This window comes from Drosophila montana, unplaced genomic scaffold (genome assembly GCF_035044405.1).
Source record: "Drosophila montana isolate Dmon_TW-CO22-7 unplaced genomic scaffold, ASM3504440v1 contig_3841_1, whole genome shotgun sequence".
Classification (NCBI taxonomy): domain Eukaryota; kingdom Metazoa; phylum Arthropoda; class Insecta; order Diptera; family Drosophilidae; genus Drosophila; species Drosophila montana.
In genome coordinates this window covers 51126-73048 of record NW_026998713.1, presented here as the reverse complement: position 1 = coordinate 73048, position 21923 = coordinate 51126, and the positions used below count along the sequence as shown (strand labels likewise).

Below are 21923 nucleotides of genomic sequence, written 5' to 3'. Positions count from 1 at the left end.
ACTGTACCTTTTTGCCGCACTCGTCCACTCTTTTATCGTGGTATATTTGTTATATTTTGCACGCTAAGTCTTTCCATTCCGTGCTGCACTTCACTCAAGCGTTTGTTTCCCGAACAAGTGAACGCACCGAAAAAAATTATAAAAAAAACTCCAACGCACTCGTCTCGTCCCCATACACTTGTGGTTTTAACTTTTCACTCTTGTTATCGTTGCCTTCCTTTATCTTCACAGTTTTTTTTAGAAACAAAATCAGTATTCACCACAAGAATGCTAATGTTAAGTCTATCCGAAGCCGTTTTATCACTTTGCACTTTTGCCGTCGCGCTCACTCACAGCGCAATTTCGACGCGTTCCGAACGATTTGCCACACGGTGGAATTGGGCTGCTATGCTGTTGGCACACTCTCTGCCGACTCTCGACACACGGTTGTGCGTGTGCGCGTGTATTGGTGAGTAGCGCGCTTCGCTCGCCCAGCGAGAACATTTTTTGTTTCTGTCAGCTATTTTCGGGTCTCTGCTTTCCTATCCGTCCGCCTGTTGTCGCGCCGCTTGCCTAACTGCACGTGTGCATCGGTCGCCGAAACCCCAGTTGGACTCTGCTGCTTGTAAAGTAGTTGTGCACTTGTAAAGTAGTGTTTCTAGACGGGGTTGTAAATCTCAATCTAACCAAGTCCACACTACCTCCGCTTTTTAGAAAATGGCTTATACCTGTTGGCAGTTGCGAATGATTACAATATCAAAATGGCCAGAAGCATACATTTGGTCTTGGCGGCCGCTATTATTTAACAAAAGGGTACGGTACGGCTAACATTCAATGTTGATAATTTGATAACTTGGTATATAGAAATATTGGCAGTAGATGCTAGGCGGTCGGGATCGTGCAATATTACACGCACAATCAGGAGGGACATACATACATGGGTTTTAGGTAATTCCGGGTATGCACTGGAAACATTCCTAATGACAGCATGCGTATAACTATATAACATACAATATGCTATCGCTCGAAAGATGGAATATATAGAACGCACAATCAATTTATCGAGACGTTTAGGATGTTTGCCAATAGCGGTAAATTACGAACTTGAGTTTGCAGGCCAAATTATTCATATCACCTGCATTCTGCACAACCGTTGAAGGAAAAAATTAACTGCGCCCGGACAGCACAGCACAGACGAAAAGTTGATATCATTTTTTTTGCTCTTACTTGGTTGCTTTATTCAAGCTTTATTTTCAGCAACACAATGTAGGCATATTCTTGCAGTTCATACTTGATATAGAGGATCCCTTTTAGTTCTTCATTTTCTAGAGAGAAGAGGAGAGACTAATTAACCGGTATGATTTGAGTCGGTCCAAAGGACGATTCCCTTATTTGGGGATAATTACGACTTTGATTTTCCTCCATGATCAGCCTGCTCAATACAAGCTTCTTAGTTATATCGACCAGCTGCGGAGGCATCCCGAAGTCAGCGCATCAACGTAACCGGCTGTGGTTACTATTGAGTTTTGACCATATGATGTCGATGACATCCACCTTAGTCGTTATGTGTTATGTCTATGTCCAATTACATGGATATCTGGAACGCTAACGGAGTTATTGGCAAGTCCCTGGAAGTCGATATCGATATCCCTCTTTTGCCGATATTGACATCCTGTTATTTGAGAAAATCTCGTAGGCTATAGCTAGAGCTAGAGTCACCAAATTTTACATATATCTTCTTGAATAGTAGTAGTTGTAGTTGTCTTTCATTTTATGGCTATCGCCCAATCCCCTACCACCCCATAGCTATAAATCAAATAAATAAACCAATTTGTATTGGCAACCTGTTTAAATCACAACTTAAATGCAATTGTCTTTTTGGGAATACTAAACAATATGATTTACTGTTGAAAATTTCATCAAGATCGGTTAGGAAACAAAAAAGTTATTAAAGAAAACGTGTTTTGGCTGGCCACGTGTTTGGGCAGCTAGCGCAAATTGCAAGAATTTCTGTATACATATTGAATTTTATCAACAGCATTTTAATTGCGATTGTATTGTTTTCTGTGCTGCATGTACGTGTTGCTATTTTAGTTCGCTTCTGTTGAGGGGAGGCATCCCAATCAACGCACAGAAAAAGGTTGGAGTAGATAAAACGTCTGTTCTTTTTCGTAGTTTATTCGCAAGAGAACAAGATTAACATAAAGCTTCTGATATTAGCAGCTGTATTCAGATATAAACAGATAATATTTCAATACCCTTCCTCAAAACAAGCATGTTTACATGTCTATTTTAAACATAAACTCTTAACAAGTTTATTATACTTATGCTTTGTCAGATTTTTGGTCAAAACTTCAGCTATCATTAAATCTGTTGACACATATTTCAGGTTAATGTGCCCTTCCTTAACAATATCTTGTACAAAATGATATCTTATATCTATATGGTTTGTTCTCCCATGAAGAACAGGATTTCTAGCGAGTTGTTGTGCACCCAAATTATCGCAACATATGGAAGTTGGCGGGCTTGTATCGCCACATCCTATCTCCACAATGAGTCGTCGCAATGCTACTGCCTCCTTGCATTCGGTAGATAATGCAATATATTCGGACTCTGTGCTACTGAGTGCAATACTTTTCTGTTAGCTAGGAAAAACTCATATCCATCATTCGACCAACGGTCCGTCCTGTCACCACCCCAGTCGGCGTCCACGTAGCCCACAAGAGCCTGCTGGCGCCCTTTGTAGTCCAGCTTCCAGTTACATGTTGATGCCAAATAACTCAGAACATGTTTAACACGTGCCATTTGTTCGCTGTGTGGTTCCCTGTTGTCACTGAGTGCAAAATATCCGGCCTAGTCGATAACGCCAGCCACATTAGGTCGCCAATAAGTAATTGGTATGTCTGCGCATACACTTTGCGACACTCCCCGCTACCACCGAAAAGCTATAAATCAAGTTAATTATCCAACTTGTATTCCCCATCAATTTAGGCCACAATTTATATGCAATTGAATTTTTGAGAATACACAAATATTCTTTATTCTATTCTACAATTAGATGTACTGTCGAAAATTTCATTAAGATCGGTTAAGAAACACAAAAGTTATGTGCGCACGTGTTAGCAGCATAGCTGCTGCGCAAATTCCAAGAATTTCTGTATACATGTACACACACACACACATTCATGCGTGTTTGCTTTAAATTCTATCAACAGCATTGCAATTGCGATTGTATTGTTTTCTGTGCTGCTATTTTAATTATTTTTTTTCTCATTTAAGCTCAATTATTGGTGTGGCCCTTGAGTAGAGGCAGCGGCAAGTGGTGCGGTTTAGTTGCGAGCTCGAACCCTGCCAAAGGAAAAATTTTTTTTCTTATTTTCATTTTTCTTTATTACTACTAAATCAAACGAGCGCGTAGCTCGAGCTGCAAGAAGAAGGTTTAGGGTATCCCCTAGTCGGGAGCTCCCGACTAGAACCTCTTACTTGTTTTTTATTTGTACCCTTATCGGTCTTCTTCTTTGGTACCTGAGTTTCCTTTCCTTCCTTTTAAGTTGTGTTTGTTGTCTCTTTTATTGGATAAATATTTCACATTGCTTTTTATTTCCGTATTTATTTTATAAAACTTGTTTGTCTTTATTGCTCGTCTTGTTTTCCATGTATTAATTTTTTTCCATTTATTTAAAGTTATATTTATTCTGAATTTGTTTTATTCAATTTTATTTTTAATTGTTAATTCTGATATTATTTTTAGTTATTTTATTTTTAACTATTTTATTAGGTTATATTTTTAATTGTTTTATTTTTATATTATATTATTTCATTTTGATATTATTTTTAATTATTTTAATTTTAATTATTTTATTTGAATATTATTTTCAATTATTTTATTTTTAATTATTTTGCTTCGATATTATTTTTAATTATTTTATTTCGATATTATTTTTAATTATTTTATTGGGACTCAGTTCCCTATCTAGTTATTTCCGTCGAGTCTCAAACCAAATAAAAAAAATCAAATCGCACTTTATTTGACCACCTTAGAAAAATTGACGCTGCGTATTGTCCTCGCACTACTGTACCTTTTTGCCGCACTCGTCCACTCTTTTATCGTGGTTTTTTTGTTATATTTTGCACGCTAAGTCTTTCCATTCCGTGCTGCACTTCACTCAAGCGTTTGTTTCCCGAACAAGTGAACGCACCGAAAAAAATTATAAAAAAAACTCCAACGCACTCGTCTCGTCCCCATACACTTGTGGTTTTAACTTTTCACTCTTGTTATCGTTGCCTTCCTTTATCTTCACAGTTTTTTTTAGAAACGAAATCAGTATTCACCACAAGAATGCTAATGTTAAGTCTATCCGAAGCCGTTTTATCACTTTGCACTTTTCCCGTCGCGCTCACTCACAGCGCAATTTCGACGCGTTCCGAACGATTTGCCCCACGGTGGAATTGGGCTGCTATGCTGTTGGCACACTCTCTGCCGACTCTCGACACACGGTTGTGCGTGTGCGCGTGTATTGGTGAGTAGCGCTCGTTCTGCTCACGCTAGCGCGCTTCGCTCGCCCAGCGAGAACATTTTTTGTTTCTGTCAGCTATTTTCGGGACTCTGCTTTGCTATCCGTCCGCCTGTTGTCGCGCCGCTTGCCTAACTGCACGTGTGCATCGGTCGCCGACACCCCAGTTGGACTCTGCTGCTTGTAAAGTAGTTGTGCACTTGTAAAGTAGTGTTTCTAGACAGGGTTGTAAAACTCAATCTAACCAAGTCCACACTACCTCCGCTTTTTAGAAAATGGCTTATACCTGTTGGCAGTTGCGAATGATTACAATATCAAAATGGCCAGAAGCATACATTTGGTCTTGGCGGCCGCTATTATTTAACAAAAGGGTACGGTACGGCTAACATTCAATGTTGATAATTTGATAACTTGGTATATAGAAATATTGGCAGTAGATGCTAGGCGGTCGGGATCGTGCAATATTACACGCACAATCAGGAGGGACATACATACATGGGTTTTAGGTAATTCCGGGTATGCACTGGAAACATTCCTAATGACAGCATGCGTATAACTATATAACATACAATATGCTATCGCTCGAAAGATGGAATATATAGAACGCACAATCAATTTATCGAGACGTTTAGGATGTTTGACAATAGCTGTAAATTACGAACTTGAGTTTGCAGGCCAAATTATTCATATCACCTGCATTCTGCACAACCGTTGAAGGAAAAAATTAACTGCGCCCGGACAGCACAGCACAGACGAAAAGTTGATATCATTTTTTTTGCTCTTACTTGGTTGCTTTATTCAAGCTTTATTTTCAGCAACACAATGTAGGCATATTCTTGCAGTTCATACTTGATATAGAGGATCCCTTTTAGTTCTTCATTTTCTAGAGAGAAGAGGAGAGACTAATTAACCGGTATGATTTGAGTCGGTCCAAAGGACGATTCCCTTATTTGGGGATAATTACGACTTTGATTTTCCTCCATGATCAGCCTGCTCAATACAAGCTTCTTAGTTATATCGACCAGCTGCGGAGGCATCCCGAAGTCAGCGCATCAACGTAACCGGCTGTGGTTACTATTGAGTTTTGACCATATGATGTCGATGACATCCACCTTAGTCGTTATGTGTTATGTCTATGTCCAATTACATGGATATCTGGAACGCTAACGGAGTTATTGGCAAGTCCCTGGAAGTCGATATCGATATCCCTCTTTTGCCGATATTGACATCCTGTTATTTGAGAAAATCTCGTAGGCTATAGCTAGAAAATTCATTAAGATCGGTTAAGAAACACAAAAGTTATGTGCGCACGTGTTAGCAGCATAGCTGCTGCGCAAATTCCAAGAATTTCTGTATACATGTACACACACACACACATTCATGCGTGTTTGCTTTAAATTCTATCAACAGCATTGCAATTGCGATTGTATTGTTTTCTGTGCTGCTATTTTAATTATTTTTTTTCTCATTTAAGCTCAATTATTGGTGTGGCCCTTGAGTAGAGGCAGCGGCAAGTGGTGCGGTTTAGTTGCGAGCTCGAACCCTGCCAAAGGAAAAATTTTTTTTCTTATTTTCATTTTTCTTTATTACTACTAAATCAAACGAGCGCGTAGCTCGAGCTGCAAGAAGAAGGTTTAGGGTATCCCCTAGTCGGGAGCTCCCGACTAGAACCTCTTACTTGTTTTTTATTTGTACCCTTATCGGTCTTCTTCTTTGGTACCTGAGTTTCCTTTCCTTCCTTTTAAGTTGTGTTTGTTGTCTCTTTTATTGGATAAATATTTCACATTGCTTTTTATTTCCGTATTTATTTTATAAAACTTGTTTGTCTTTATTGCTCGTCTTGTTTTCCATGTATTAATTTTTTTCCATTTATTTAAAGTTATATTTATTCTGAATTTGTTTTATTCAATTTTATTTTTAATTGTTAATTCTGATATTATTTTTAGTTATTTTATTTTTAACTATTTTATTAGGTTATATTTTTAATTGTTTTATTTTTATATTATATTATTTCATTTTGATATTATTTTTAATTATTTTAATTTTAATTATTTTATTTGAATATTATTTTCAATTATTTTATTTTTAATTATTTTGCTTCGATATTATTTTTAATTATTTTATTTCGATATTATTTTTAATTATTTTATTGGGACTCAGTTCCCTATCTAGTTATTTCCGTCGAGTCTCAAACCAAATAAAAAAAATCAAATCAAAAAAAAAAAAAAAAAAAAAAAAAAAAAAAAAAAAAAAAAAAAAAAAAAAAAAAAAAAAAAAAAAAAAAAAAAAAAAAAAAAAAAAAAAAAAAAAAAAAGGGTCGATAACGCCAGCCACATTAGGTCGCCAATAAGTAATTGGTATGTCTGCGCATCCACTTTGCGACACTCATAACTTTTGCACACAATTTCGTATCTTGCCTCCAATGGCGTGGCGGTTGATCTGCTGTTTTCCATGCCGTCTGACATAAGGTGATTTCACCCAACTCTCCTTCCCGTTGGACATCCATGCCTAGGAACACCTGCAAGGGTCCCTTGTCCACGAATTCAAAAGATTCTGATATCTTTGCCTTCATGCTATACAGATCGTTTATTTAAATATGCTATAATAAGGACAAGACTGTCCTTCTTATTCTGGGAGGTACAAATCCAATTTGTCGCAGAACTCCATCGAGCATGCTGTTCCACTCCCTTCCTGCTTGTTTCAGCCCATAGATTGCCTTCTTCAGTTATAGGACCTTGTTTGCGTGATCATTATCAGTGAAGCCCAATGGTTGTTTTAAGTAAATGATGTCTGCCAGGTCACTATCTAGGTATGCTGTGCACACGTCCATTTGGTGCGTATGCAGCTTAAGCTCAGCAGTCCGTATTTCTGTGCACATCCCTTCGCTACAAGCCGTGCCCCATATAGCTCTACTTGACCATCTACTCCTTGTTTGATGTTGAAAACCAATTTATAGCCAATTGCACGTTGATCTTTGGCAATGCCTCAATTTGCCACGTTTTATTCAACATCAGAGAGTCGGACTCTCTGTTCATTGCTTCACGCCACAGTGCAGCTTCGGAGCAACTGATGGCCTCCTAGTAGGATGTAGGAATTGGTATGACGCGGCCTTCTACAGCTCCAAGAATATTATATTGCTCATTGGGTCGTCCACGCTTTCCAGTGCGAATTATTTTGGGCATACCTGGTCTAAACGTGGTTCCTTGTCTGCACTGACGCAATTTTCGATACTACCGTCATTTTTTTTTACGACGTTGACTTCGACGTCTGAGCCATTGTCATTATTTATACCGACGTTGGCTTCGTCGTCTGAGCCACTGCCATTATTTAAGCTGCCGTTGGCTACGTCGTGTGAGCCATCCCTGTCGATCTCTGCGCTCGGTTAACCCTCAGTTTTCTTTGCACACGTTGGCAAATCAAAGGTAACGGTTCCAGTATCGCCTTGTTCATTGCTCATCGAACAGCACATCCCTCTCCCGACACTTGTCCAGTGCTCGGAATATACAGACGATATCGTTTTGAATTTATCGCATATCCGACCATACGGTGTTCGTGTCCGTTGGCACTGAATTTGCTTAGCCCATTCCATGCTTCCATGGGCGTCATATTTGTAAGCGCACTCCTAGGTGATCGGTTCCGCAAATAAACAGCTGTATATATCGCCTCTGCCCATAAAGACTCCTTTAAGCCAGATTGTTGCTGCGAATACACTTTATCCGTCTACCAGTCTGTTTTTCCACCAAATGCTTTAATTCAACAAACTTTGACAATACTTCATCTTTCCCTTTTAGAAAATATATAAGGATGCGCCGAGACTCATCATCGATAAATGATAGAAAATATCGGTTGCCGCCAAGTGATTTGGTCTCAAATGGTCCGCACACAACAGAATGAACAAGTTCCAAAAGTTTACCCGCTCTGTTTTCCGTTGAATGAGGAAATGATTGTACGAGTATTTTGCCCAGCATACACCTTTGATGAAACATCAGCTCCTTCCACACATGCCGCAGCAAAACAATAGTTAGTTTTACCTTTTAAAGTGTATAAATTTCCCACCTTCTTGACAATCAAAATGCACTCGCCATCCTGAATAATTTTTACATGCTTGTTGCTGAAGCACATACAGTATATTGTTCAAAACAATTGTGTAGCGATCTGTTTGTAACTTAACCTCGCCTTTTCCCTCTGTAGTTCAAAAGCTGTCTCCTGCCAAGCCGATCATCTCTGTATGTGTTTCAATCTTGATAAAAATTGCCCGATTACAACACATGTAACTTGAAGCGCCACAACTAAGCACCACTTCCTTCTGTGTTTCTTCTTTGATCGTCCTTTTCTTCTTTTCCGTTTGTGCACTTATGCTTCGACACTCTACTTTTATGAGGCCTCGCTTTCCGCAATTAAAGCATATGATTTTTTTTGTATGTGTCTTTTTTGCACTGCTTTTCACGTTAACTGAAAAAGCATGCGTTTCTCCATTTGTTCTGTCAGTATTTTATCTTCTCTCCCTCTTTCTTTACTTTGGTATACAGAATTTCAAATTCTGGCAACATATCGCGCGTTTCAATGGCGACAACAAAGTTTTCGTAACCTTTTGGTAGACTAGAAAGAAGGATAATGAACTTTCAGCTTGTCTGGCAGTGAAGTTTATGCCCACCGACGCCAGCTGATCCAAGATCTAACAAAATGCGTTCAAATGACTATACACATTTTGACCGTCTTGCAAATTTAACAGCATTTTGTATAAAGATACTGTCTGGCTACGCGGCCATAATAGCTGGAACGACCTCGCCACTGATAAGAGCAGCATCGTATTCTTATCTTATAATAGTTGCTCTGCGAAGCAACTGCTTAAATTTCGCTCTTAAGACTATTTGCATTAAGCTGGCGCTCTTCGCTGTAACGATCATTTATTGCCCTAGCATTACCTTTTGCGAAGGCCTCGATACTGTGCGTCGACTTAGTTAAGTTTGTTCGCTTCGTGAACATCGGCCACTTGCATTTCTCAAAATTATAAATAATCATTTCTCGCTTCGCTGCAATCAGAACGTACCAATTCGGGTTCGCTTGCCTTTAAAACTCTTTGTAAACTCTAAAAATAGTAAGCACAGACCACTTCGGGTCTGCCTGCTTTCGTAACTTATAACAAATACACAACCAAATTGAAACACAAGAAAAAAAATAAGTTTAATTATTTCTATTAGTGAAAGCTATTGAAAAAGCTCGAGAGCGCAACATTTTGGTGACCCCGACATGATTTTTACCTGTACGGTTCTATCAACGCTTCTAAAGGCAACAGACAATAAAGCCTCTAGTGCAGTGCTCTCTGCAAACAGGGTGACTTTTCTGAACCGCAAAGCCATTTTAATTTATGACAGTTCGCAAACACTTCAAAATGCTCTAACTAATTCGACACTTAGAGCAATTGATGAGTGCGGTCTTAGTGTTAGGCTGAAGCAAATCGAGCGGCTTCAGGCCTCATTTGATATTACTCACACTAGCCTCGAAGAGCTAGACTTGGATGAAATTGGTAGCCAATTGCGTGAGGACTTCGAAAAGCTGCAGCATCTTCGATCGTACCTTAGGGATTCAGCGATGGACGCAATTCGATCATTGGAAATAACAAACGATAATTATGCCAAAGCACTTAATTTATTGGAGAAAAGGTTTAATAATAGACGTTTGGTTTTTCAGGCACACATATTTGAGATATTGGGGCTCAAGAGGGTGGCAGGTTGATTGGCCGTGGCGATAAGGGAGTTGTCCGACCAATTCAACGCACACATTCGCGCATTAAAGAGCTTGGGCAACACCGAACAGATCGCTGGATGCATCATTGTGCAGATTATCCTACAAAAGCTGGACCCAACATCACAAACCAAGTGGGAAGAAAGGCAAGAGGATTCGACCTTCGTCAACTTATTACCATCGTGGGAGCATATGGCTACGTATCTGGAGCAGAGATGCCGAACAATGGAAACCGTAAATTTTGCTATGGCAAGCTATGCCCATCAGGTGGGAAAAACTAGAGCAATTAACACAAGTAGATCGTCATTTATCGCCACTAACCACGACGCCACTGTCTGCGTTTATTGTGATAGCCCTGGTCATGGCATATATAATTGTTCCCGATTTGGAAACTTGTCCCCTGCATTATGGCTTAGGGAGGCAAAACGACTTGCATTGTGCTTGAATTGTCTTAAGAAAGGCCATCAATTGCGATCATGCAGCTCTGGATTCTGTCGGACCTGCGGGGCGAAGCATCATTCCCTGCTGCATTTAAATAATTCTGGTTTTCCGTCTGGTCAGCTGACTGCGCCTGCTGATTCTTCGTCAATTGCCCACGCCTCTTTCGCTAAGTCGTCGCCATCTACCTTAACCTCTCTTGTTGCCCAATATTTCAATAGTGATGTTGTCCTCTTGGCTACTGCTATGGTGTTCGTTAAAAATCGATCTGGCACTTTGATACCTTGTCGTGCCCTTTTGGATTCCGGCTCTCAGCTTCACCTTATAACGTCTCGCCTTGCTCAACAGCTTCAGTTAAAGAATCACAAGTCCTCAGCCATTGTCTCTGGTCTAGGAGATTCGCGTTTTGACACAAAAGGAAATACGGCCACTATGACGATACAGTCTCGAGTATCTGAGTACTCAACATGCCTCACAACCCTGGTAGCGCCTACCATAACTGATAGTCAACCGAATTTCACAATCATTTTGCTAACATAAAACTTACAGATCCGTCTTTCTTTAAACCACAACGCGTGGACTTGAGCTTGTCATTGTCGGCCAGATAAAGCTTCTCCCAGGGCTACCATGTCTTCAGAAAACAAGGCTTAGTTGGGAAGTCTCTGGAGGCGGACCGCTTGGAAACTACACCTACCACTTCAAGGGAAGAAACTAATTGTGAAGAACATTTCGTAAGGACTCATACTCGATGGCCTAGTGGCCGATATTCGGTTCGTTTACCCTTCAAGTAAAGTGTAGAACGTCTTGGGAAGTCATACCAACATCTTTAAAGAAGATAGTTCAACGACAAAGTGGCGAGTCGCTTTGGACGGCTCAGCAGCTACCTCGTTAGGATATTCATTAAATGAACTATTGATGACTGCTCCTGTTATTCAGAGCTCGTTGTTTCACATCTTTCTACGCTTACGTAATTTTCCGGTTGCCCTAACAGGAGATATTGAAAAAATGTATCGCTGTGTACGCGTTACAGCACCGGACGATTTTCTCCAATGCATTCTGTGGCGAGACTCGCCAAAACAGGATGTAAAGTTTTTTATACTGGATACAGTTACTTACGGAACAAAGCCAGCTTAATTTCTCTCTGTCCGTGCTATGCATCAGCTTTCTATGGATGAGGAAATGAACTTTCCAATTGGATCTCGAATTTTCCCGCGTGACTTCTACGTTGATGACCCCATTTCAGGGGTGACTCACTTCAAGAAGCAAAGGAAATTCTTAGTCAGACGGCTGGGATCTTGGCAAGTGGGGGCTTCAAATAATGCTGCGGTATTGGAAGGGATACCCGAAGAGGACAGAGAGTCTTTTCTAAAGTTTCATGAATGAAGCGACATCACCAAAACTCGCTTGGGACTCAGCGTCGGAACGGTTGCTGTTTACTCTCTGGTCCATTCAGCAGAAATCCAAACCATCTAAAAGATCAATTCTCTCGCCTGTAGCTCGCTTGTATGACCCGCTTGGACTTATAGGACCGGTAACCGATAAGGCTTAAATCTTTTTGAAGCAGATCTGGAAGGAGAAGCTTGATTAAGACGATAGCTTGCCATAATCACCAGCAACAGCTTGGCATGATGTTTGCTGCAATTTTGAGAAAGCACAGTTTCTTCAATTTCCTCGTCTACAGCCAGTTGTCAGCTGTTGTGTCCCAAATCGCGTTTAGCTCCTCTGAAAACAATCACAGTTCCAAAGCTAGAGCTCTGTGGAGCCGTCTTATTATCTAATCTCATGCGTGAGATATCCATCTTTGATGGAAAATTCTACTGCTGGTCGGATTCTTCTCTATGCCTTTCCTGGATAAAGACCGAGCCCTGAAAGCTTCATGTGTTTGTAGCTAATCGTGTCGCAGCAGTTCAAGAGTGTACTAATGGCATGGAATGGCGCTACGTACCTACTTCACTCAATCCGGCAGATATACTCTCGAGAGGATCTACACCCACTGAAATAAATCAATCTTCACTGTGGTTCAACGGCCCAGAATTTCTATTTGGAAACAGATTGGACTAGCCTGGATCTTACCATCCAGTTGTATCGCATCTCTTAACCCTTTTTTGGATGAGTTTGGAATTTCTAGAGTTGATGAAAAATTCTCCACTGGATTTCGAAACTCGACATTCAATAATTCTCCCGCGGCACCATCCCATAACAGATTCACTCATCACAAGGTTTTACAATCGGGACTTACACGCTGGTCCACGGGCACTTATGGCTCATATTCGGTTGCAGTATTGGCCGATTGGTGGTAGGAAGACCGTATCCAAGGTGGTTGGAAAATGTGTGAGATGCTTTCGTGCCAAGCCTCGATTAGTAGAGCATATAATGTCGGATCTTCCCATAGAATGTTTGACTGTTTTTTGAGCCTTTGAAGTCTCTGGCGTTGACTATTATGGACCATATTTCTATACGAAAAAAAGCTCCAGTCAAATGTTACATGGCTATCTTCATCCGCTTCGCGGCTAAAGCAGTTCACCTGGAGCTGGTGAAGGATCTGTCGACGGCTTTATTCTTGAATGCGCTCAAGAAGTATATACCGACTCGAGGCATGCCCTCTCAGATATGGTCGGATAACGCTACCAACTTTGTCGGCGCCAAGAACGAGCTTCTGGAACTCAAGCGTCTATTCATCAGTCGCAATCATATTGCCACAGTGCACAACTTTTGCATGGCTGACTCCATTGATTGGATTGGTTTATTCCCCCTCGTTCGCCGCATTTTGACGGCTTTTGGGAAGCAGCAGTAAAGACAACGAAGCATCATTTTCATCGAGCTGTTGGCTCTTGTGTTCTCAACTTCGACAGTTCTCAACAGTCTGCCACATGGCATCGATAATTAACTCCAGGCCATTGTTTTGTCTTCCAAAAGTTCCAGCAGACCTAGATGTGCTCACTCCAGCTCATTTCTTGATTGGTGGAAACAGCTTATCGTTCGTTGAGCCTGATGTGACGCACCTTTAATTCAATCGTCTAGATGGTTGGCAACGCGTAAAATACCTCCAACAACTGCTTTGGTCCCTCTGGCGTGAAGAATGGCATACTCCGAAACTAGGCCCATGCGTCAACGACCTGGTCCTCGTCAAGGATGAAAATCTGCCGCCTCTAAGGTGACCACTGGCGAGAATCACGGAGCTAATCGTGGGAAAGGATGGAGTCGCTCGCGTAGCCATCTTGCGCACCGCAATAGGAGAATAAGAAGAGCTGCAAACAAGCTATGCCTACTGCACATCAAGGACTCAGTTGAAAGCCCAAGTCTTCCAACGGGGGGAGAATGTCTGGCTACGCAACCAAAATAGCTGGAGCGACCTCGCCACTGATAAGAGCAGCATCGTACTCTTATCTTAAAATACTTTGTCTGCGAAGCAACTGCTTAAACTTCGCTGTTAAGATTATTTACATTAAGCTGGCGCTCTTCGCTGTAACGGTCATTAATTGCCCTAGCATTACCGGTTGCGAAGGCCTCGATGCTGTGCGTCGAATTCGTTAAGTTCGTTCGCTTCGTGCATTTGGTACACATCGGCCACTTACATTTTTCAAAATTATAAATAATAAATTGTCGCTTCGCTGCAATCAAATTCGATTTCGCTTGCCTTTGAAGCTCTTTGTAAACTCTAAACATGAATATCTTATAACAAATACACAAACAAATTGAAACACAAGAAATAAAATAAGTTTAATTATTTCTGTTAGTGAAAGCTATTGAAAAAGCTCGATAGCGCAACAGATACCTTACGAACCGGTTCCGTTGGCTGATGCACCGCCCTCAGCTTTATCCAAACTGCAAATTATGTCTCAAAATTCGTTATATAGCCCAATGGCGATTGCTTGACGTTTAAAGTAATTATAGCCTGGGCCTTGCTATCTTTGCCGCGCCAATTGACTCCTTCACCAGCATCTTCCTCCTTGAGACCACCCGATGCCAAGTCCCACAGCTCTGCGTGCACCAGAACCCTGCGCATTTGTACAGCCCAAGAATCGTAATTCTTGTCTTCGAGTTTGTCTTTTTGATGTAGAGAACCCATTATATGCACCACTTGACAACTGTCTGCGAGTTAATTTTCTCGTGAGGATTCCTCTAGCTCATTAACTAGAATTTAATTTTTCCCTATAACCTCATAACCTGTTGAGGGGAGGCATGCCAATCTACGCACAGAAAAAGGATGGAGTAGATAAAAAGACGTATGTTCTGTTTCGTAGTTTAATCGCAAGAGAACAAGATTAACACAAAACTTCTGATATTAAGAGCTGTATTCAGATATCGATTCATCGATAATTATTATGACATTGTTGCACTGATACAGATAATATTTTAAAAGATTCTTTTGCATTAGCAAATAATTGTTGGTTTAGCTGTTGAGTCGAAGCGGGCTAGAGCCACAAAATTTGACATATTGCTTCTTGAATAGTAAATATCATATAAATATATATCAAGTATCTTTTTATATTGAATTCCATCAACATCATAGCAATTACGATTGTATTGTTTTTTGTGCTGCGTGCATGTGCTAGCATTTTAATTCGCATTTTATACCCTGAACTTATTGAAAATTGGTAAAACGGGTATAATGTATTTGTGCAAATGTATGAAACAGGCAGATGGATGCTTTTCCAACCCCATAAAGTATATATATTCTTGATCAGCATCAACAACCGAGTCCATCTAGCCATGTCCGTCTGTCTGTCCATCTGTCCGTATGTATAAACGCAAGGATCTCGGAACCTATAAGAGTTTGTTTCCGATAATCGATAGTCCGTTACCAAGCAATCGATCAAAATCGATATCGAATTCCTGTTTTTTAAGCAAATTGGGTAAATAATAAAAGCTAGAGTCACCAAACTTGACATGTAGCTTCTAAAATAGTATACATATATCAAGTTTCTTTCATTTCATAGCTATCACCACCTCCCCACTACTATCTGATAGCTATAAATCAAGTAAAAACACCAATTTATGCTGTCCACCAACATAAGCCACAATTAAATGCAATTGACTTTTTGAGAATGCACAAATATTCTATAACACAATAAGATGTACTGATGTTGGTTAAGAAAAACTATTATTAAAGAAAACGTGTTTTGACTTTCCTTGTATCAGCGGTATTAAGCGCAAATTCCAAGAATTTCTGTATACATGTACACACACATATTCATGTACGTCTGCTTTCAATTCTATCAACAGCATTGAAATTGCGATTGTATTGTTTTCTGTGCTGATATTTTAATTCGTTTTTTACTTATCAAGTAGTGCAAGTAGTGCGGTATGTTGCGAGTTCGAACCCTGCCAATGGAACTTATTTTTTAATTTATCTTTATTAGGGTATTCCCTAGTCGGGTACTCTCGACTAGAGCCTCTTACTTGTTCTTATTTGTAAGGTTTGTAGAGTCATATTAAGTCATCCTTTTGAATATTATTTAATTAAAAAGGCAGGAAGTTCCAAGATAGTTTAGCCACCATCCGCATTTTAGGAAATAGTTTATACCTGTTGACAGTTGCGAATGATCCCGATTTCAAAATTGGCAGCAGCACAGATTTCATGTTGGTAATAGAAGTTTCCGGGACTCTTTCTAGCTGCCATTTATTATGTTTGTTGAGTCACATCATATCAACATTTTCAAAAGCACTTTTTTTTCAAAATTAAGAATACATTAAATTAAGAAATTAGATTTTTACAGAAAATTCTAAAATCCTGATCCCTTTGAGCTTGTGGATGGTACTTTTAAGCTAGTCGTAAAAAAATTAATACGCTTGCTGAAATTCAATGTTGATAAGTTTTTCAAACTTGGTATATTAGAAATATTGGCAGTAGATACTAAATTGAACATTTACTATATATTTCAAAAATCACTTCCAAAACGCGATCGAGACATTCATATATTTGTTTTGACCGAAACAAAAATATACTTGCTTTAAGTAAACAGTAAGCGCAAATTTTTGTTGCACACGGACAAAAATATTTATCATCTGAGAAGAAGGAAACCAATATTTTACTTGTACTTTAGCTTAATACTTACAAGTATTAATATATTTCAGAAGACAGCTTTTTTTGTTTTGAACGTTATTTATGTTTGATTTTTGGTTTTAATTTCACATTGCTCGGTAATAAATCTGAACAAATACGATTGGGGTTAGTTTTATTTCTTTGAACTATCAGCTGGAAACGGATTTGTTGCACGTTTTACGGCGTCCCCGTAAATTCTCTACTAATTAGAGGAGTCATATACATAGCTAAAAGGTTGTATAGTTAGCAGTGCACACATTAACTTATTACTTAGACTAAAAGGATCGATAGGTCATTTTGATAAGATCCAATGCGCTCTCCGAGTTTTTTTTTCGAGATACGCTCGGAGAGATCGGGAAGGGAGCATAACGGTCAAATGTGTGCCAGTTAAATTCTAGTATGCTCATGGCATTCAAAGTTTCGTTATCCCAGATAAATCATATTGAAGCGACAATGGTGGAGTCGGATATTGGTTACGGCACTAAGAACAAAAATTTAACATCTGAGTTTCATGGAAGAATGTTCAGGATATTCTATAGTTGAACACTTCTGACTAACGCACTCTACCATATTTCATAATTTTATTTACATATTTTCAATTATTAGGCGTCACGTAAAATAGTAATCATTGAACTCGATGGGAAGGCAGTGAGAACATGTCCGATGTGGCAATATCAAAATCACTCATCAAAGCCATGGACTATCAGTCCATCCCAATGCATGGTTTGAATCTACGGAATGATCGACGTTAGTGGAGGTGTTCGTGAACAGATGACAAAATTTTCACTTTATTTTGCGATGATCATGTTCGCAAGAATACTCTTAATTGGTTGCTTTATTACTTTCCGCAACACAATGTAGGCATATTTTCTGCAGCTTATACTTGATATGGATGACCCCTTATTGTTCTATCTTCAAGAGAAAAGAGGAGAGACAAATTAACCGGTAGGGTTTGAGTTGGTCCAAAGGACTATACCCTTATTTGGTGATAATTTGGCCTGATGAAGACAGGCTTTTCAGTTATATCGACGAGCTGCAGGCAGCACGAAGTCAGCGCATGAACATAACCGGCTGTGGTTGATTATTTGCTATTGCGTTGTGACCACATGTTGTCGATAATGATATCCGTAAAGACATTCGACCTTAGAGATGATGCAGTGTAGTGATATCGCCTATTTTTCCGCGTCGTTGCGCCCGCTCTATAATTCTGAATCTTACAAAATTATCTGGAAAGCCAACGGCAAGTCGCAAGTCCCTGGAGGTAAATTTCCGTCAGGGCCAGGATATTTATAACATTTTTTTTGCCCGAAAATCACTTTAAGCTCCTTCTCTGAACTCCTCTATACACTGAACTTTGGAAGCCCTTCTATTATCCGACTTATGGAGGAGGACGTAGTGTAAATTCAAATTTCCAACTTTTGTCGATTTCTGTATCTATTGAAACGAGCCCTGGTCGTCTTGGTGCATAGATAAGGAACCATAGTGCCGATCTCCTATAGGCCACCTTTTCAAAGGTTTTGGAAAGAATTCTTCTATCTCGTTTTCTGGCAGTGGACCCATTTGACTACGCACTACCACTTTGGGATCCGAGGACGCCATAATGCGGATGAGAGAAGCTTCATAGTGTTGTAAGCCGCATCCTCAGCACCTTCGAGGGCACGAAGGCGGATACGGACATATGTACGAATAAGTACCACAATACATCAATAGTAGAGTGTATGTAGCCATGTCGGACTCTTTGTCTGTCCGAAATAAATATTCTTCAACAGTATTAATAGTCCTCGATCTGGCTGTCTGTCCGTCCGTCCAACTGTCCGTGTAGCCGTATGTATTAAAGCGTCGATCTCAGAACGTATAGGTACTAGAGACTTGTTTCCGAAAATCTATAACTTGCCCCGTTTCCAACCAATCTATTAAAATCATTATCGAAATACTGTTTATTTGAAAATATTTTAGGTTTTCAAAACTAAGGTCATAAAATTTAACATTTAGCTTCTAGAACACTATCTCAAGTATCTTTCATTTTAAAGCTATCGCCACCCTTAGCTATAAATCAAATAAATAAATCAACTGCAACACTTTTAGTGACAGAATCTTTTTAAGAATATACAAATATTTACAGCGCAGTAGATATACTGCTGAACATTTCATTAAGACCGTTTAAGAAATACAGTATTTATTAAAGAAAACGTGTGCAGCTATCGTAAATTGCAAGAACTTCTATTTACATGTACACACATATTCATGTTGCCATTATATTGTATTCTAAGCTGTGTGAGTGGGCATCCATTTAAATTGTTTTTTTTTTTCGTTGAACGTATAAGAGCTAGAGACTTGCAATTTTAACTGTAGGTCCTCTAAGGGTCCGTTCCGTACGAGTTTGTTTCCGATAATTGATGACTTGGCCGATCTCAAAGCAATCGATTAAAATCGAATTCAAAATAATTTTTTTTAGCAAATCTCTTAAGTTTCAGGAGCTAGAGGCATCAAATTTGATATGTAGCTCGGGTTAAACACAGTAACTTATGACAATGCGCCCGCCCCGTTTGTGGCAATACTGTGTTTAACAAAGCTTAGTGAGATGAGCGAGTCATCACACCCTAAAGCTACTGACGGCATTAGGCTTTTATGTCGATGATTTACTAACTGAGGCTGCATGCGCAGAATGAAGATGCTTTTTAATTCAAAGTAGACAATTCATTAATGGGTCTCAGAGCGACAAATCGGAACATTCTCTCGGTGATATCGTGACTATTTGAGCCGCTTGGACTGTTAATAATCTTGTTAATAAACACAAAAAAAAAAAAAATAATAATAATCTTTGTCATTGAATAGCAAATCTCTACCGATTGAAAGGACGGTTCTTTGGTCTGATTCTGAAGTCACGTTTCATTAGATGCGGTCACATCCTTCGTCTTTAGCAACATATGTGTCGAATCGAGTGGCTGAAACCTAAGAATAGACAGAAAAAGCTGAATGGCGCCATGTACCTACAAAGCAAAACTCAGCAGATATCGTTTCAAGTGTGTGCGATATTGATGAGTTACTTGCGTCGATGTGGTTCGATGGGCCTTCATTTTTTAATTAACCAGGAGAATCCTGGCAGGTTAAGCAGCATCTGTTGACAGATAAGATGCGTACCTTAGAAGTCCGCAAAACAACTTTGGCAGCTATGGTAGACCGACCAGATATCTTGGAAACTATCGATAGTTTCTCATCGCAAGCCAGGCTGCTGAGAGTGATTGCTTATGTGTTCCGCTATATGAAAAATTTTAAAATCGATAAGTACAATTTGAAAGTATCCCTACGGCGTTCGAAAGGAAAGCAGCTTTTGAGAACATAGTCAAAATGATTTAACAAGTTGAATTCGAAGATGACATAGGTAGAGTTCGAAAAGGCACGCGTGAGGGTCATAGCCTGCAGCGTCGCAATCCGTTAATATATAAGTATAATGATCTTGGTGCTCTATTTCGTATGATGCCAAGTTTCCTCTACTTCTGAATAAAAGCTCGCAATTCGTTAGAAACTTTATTAGATACCAGCATTTGACGAATTGTCATGCTGACCAAGAGCACTCGTGAGTCTTCTTCGGGAGAGACTTGTCTAATTAACGCTCAAGAGGTCTGTCGTCGGACAGTGACATCATGCATCCGTTACTTTAAATGCAAACCTCGTCTGGTAACACAAATTATTGGAAATTTACCAGCAGATCGATTCCAAGCGCTCCTCCCTATTTATATCTATGGCGTCGATTTTTGTGGCCCAATTAGCACGACCTTTCGAAAGTGGTTCACTTTGAACTAGTATCTGACTTATCCACTAAAATATTTTTAAAAGGAGTCCCACAGACCGTCCACTGCGACAACGTGACTATCTTTTTCGGAACAAGTCGCCTGTTTCGGGAGTTGTGACCTCGAATCGAGGAAGAGGCGGATGCAATTCGCGAAACCGTATCAAAAAGCGTTTATACCGCCAAGAGCTTCACACTGCGGATGTGGATGGCAGGAGTGAAGTCTTCAAAGAACCTAAATTACGAACGGTAAGCAGCCTGTTGCTAACGGCCGAAGAGCTGCGGACGACTTTTGTCGCGTGGAGGCCGTTCTCAGGCCCCTGGAAACAATACGCGAGGACCCAAGCAATGGGGAGACTCTAACACCAGGCCACCGACTGGTGGGAGGCCCATTGAATGCTCGACCGGAAGAGGGAATACCGGACCAGCAGGGTCTTTCCTGGTTAAATCGATAGCGAGCTGTCTCGTTGCTCAAGCAACAGTTTTGGCGGCGATGTTCAAAAGGAGTATATTTTCGGACTCCAAGGGCGGACCAAGTAGCCCCATCGGCTGCCAAAAGTCGTCGTGGGCAGCTGGTGGTCGTCGCCGACGACAATCTGGCCGATCCGTAAATTGGCACGACTGCCCTTCTAATAAAGCCCCCAAGCGCTTCATGGTGGCCGGTGTTCGCACAGAACTGCGAGGGTAATAATACAATGGATACATATTTTTAAGTCTAATGTAAGTTAGGTTTAGGACGGACCGAGAGCGCTCTGGAAGCGAATTCGCCTCGCTTCGCCGCCGTAGCTTAATTTAGGCTTAAGAAGTTTATAGTCAGTTGTCAAATTATAACTAAACCGATTAGTCAAAGCGCACAAAATTTCAAGTCTTTTAAATCCACTAGTTTTTATTCATTATTATATAAACTCATAATTTTTCAAAGGGTATTTAAAAATTAATTCAAATTTATCGATTTATGCACATGTTAGTTTGGAATTGAAAATCTTGAAGTCGAAAAAAACTTTCGTTCCTTAAGCCTTTTATCTTCATGAATGGAAACATCTAAGAGCGTAGGATTTTGGAAAAACGTTTCAAATAAATTTTCAAAAATATATTTGAAAATGAGTAAAAATCCAAAAAAGGTGCCAAACTGTTATGATATACTTCTTTGTTTATCAATCAATCGGCGTTAAACAAATTTTGATAGATCTTCGTTTAAAATAATTTGGGGGTGTTTCTAACTTTTAGGAAAATCCATTTCTCAATGGTATAGAGGGTGAGTCAAAGATTTGGTGAGTGAAGTTTCGCATTCAAATTAATTTCCAAGGATCTTTTGAAAATCCATATGATACATGTATCGAATTTTTCACAGCATCTAAACTTTCACGAATCAAAGATATTTTGAGGGAAGTATTTATTTTAGCCCTATTGG

At 39.8% G+C, this 21923-nt stretch overlaps 1 long non-coding RNA gene across 3 annotated transcripts in view; it reads right to left on the bottom strand.

The window, feature by feature from the left end:
* The window catches only part of LOC135438065 (uncharacterized), a 71567-nt gene that overhangs the window by 29625 nt on the left and 20019 nt on the right, over positions 1 to 21923 (bottom strand). Inside the window, exon 3 of one of the 3 annotated variants that reach the window (XR_010437827.1) lies at positions 14539 to 14866. The exons of the other annotated variants lie outside the window; for them this stretch is intronic. This is a non-coding gene — a long non-coding RNA (uncharacterized LOC135438065). Of the gene's footprint in view, positions 1 to 14538; positions 14867 to 21923 lie in introns of those variants that run through there. 3 annotated transcript variants of the gene reach the window in all.